The sequence below is a fragment of the Asparagus officinalis genome, chromosome 10 (assembly GCF_001876935.1).
Source record: "Asparagus officinalis chromosome 10, Aspof.V1, whole genome shotgun sequence".
Classification (NCBI taxonomy): domain Eukaryota; kingdom Viridiplantae; phylum Streptophyta; class Magnoliopsida; order Asparagales; family Asparagaceae; genus Asparagus; species Asparagus officinalis.
Genome location: NC_033803.1, coordinates 37,345,317 through 37,346,995, shown reverse-complemented (window position 1 = coordinate 37,346,995; position 1,679 = coordinate 37,345,317).

The following is a 1,679-nucleotide window of genomic DNA, read 5'->3' as shown; positions in this document are numbered from 1 at the left end:
CACGGACTTGGTTGACTATCAATTGAGAATCCCCAAAAGCTTTAAGATATTCGACCCCCAGCTCCTTGGAGAAACTAAGTCCAATGAGAAGCGCGTTGTACTCGGCTACGTTATTGGAGCACGGGCTAGTCAATGAATAAGCTCGAGGCATCACATGCTTCCCCGGGGAGATTAAGACAACTCCAACCCCGGAGGAAACTATAGAACCTCCTGGGGTTATTACCCTATTAACTGACCTTGAGGCACCATCGAAATATAATTGCCATACTTGTTGGTGCGACGTAGTATTAACCTCGTGGGTTTCGTCCAGCAAGTCATCATATACTTCTGCCGTATCTGTGGTCGGATTTGCCCGCCAAAATATCGCAAATTGCTTGTCCTTTGATCGACTTCTATTGCTTGAAGTGCAAATCATATTGGGATAAGAGAAGGGCCCATTTCGCTAACCGTCAATTCATAGAGGCCGGTTGCGTCATAAATACCCGTACTGGGTTAACATTGGAAATGACGTAAATCGTCTGTCCAACCAAGTAATGCCGCATCTTTTGCATTGCGAATACCAATGCGAGGCATTCTTTCCCAATCATCGGATATCGAGACTCGGCTCCTATCAAGGTCCGACTTAGGTAATAAACTGCCTGTTCGTGACCGTTATCGTCGTCTTGTGCTAGTAAAGCACTTATCGAATGGTTCATCGCCTTGATGTAAATCAAGAATGGTTTACCCGATTTCGGTGCAACGAGAACAGGAGGATTTGTCGGATATGTTTTGATATCTTCGAATGCTTTTTGGCAGGCGTCGTCCCAGATGAATGACACCCCTTTCTTGTTTAGCTTAGAAAAAGGTTGGCATTTCCCAGAAAGATTTGAGATGAACCTCCTCTTCGAATGCTTTTTGGCAGGCGTCATCCCAGATGAATGACACCCCTTTCTTGTTTAGCTTAGAAAATGGTTGGCACTTCCCAGAAAGGTTTGAGATGAACCGCCGGATGTAAGCTAAACGCCCTTGCAATCCTCTGAGCTCTCTCAGGTTTCTAGGAGGTTGCAGTTCGTGTATCGCCTTCACTTTGTCAGGATCGATATGTATACCTTTAGTGGTGACGACGAATCCAAGGAATTTTCCGCTAGACATTCCAAGGAAGGATTTAGTAGGGTTCATCTTCAATTGATGACTCCGCATGAGATCGAACATCGTCTTCAAGTCCTTGATGTGATCTTCTTTGTTGCGGCTTTTTACAACCAAATCATCAACGTAGCACTCAACTGTTTTCCTGAGATGTTCTTGGAAAATCTTAGTCATTGCTCGTTGGTATGTGGCGCCTGCATTCTTTAGACCGAAAGGCATCACGGTGTAGCAAAAGACACCGAGGGGCGTTCTGAACGCTGTATGCTTCTCGTCATCTGGGTGCATCTTGATTTGGTTATATCCTGAAAAACCATCCATAAAAGACATTCTCTCAAACCCGCATGTATTGTCGATAATAACATCCGTGATTGGGAGAGGAAAGTCGTCTTTTGGACATGCCGTATTCAGGTCCCTGAAGTCAATGCAAATCCTGATTTTACCGTTCTTCTTCATGACTGGAACGATATTGGCTAGCCAATCTGGATGTTGCTCCTCTCGGATAAATCCTGAGTTGATCAATTTCTTAACCTCCGCCTCAATGGCTTCCATAATCT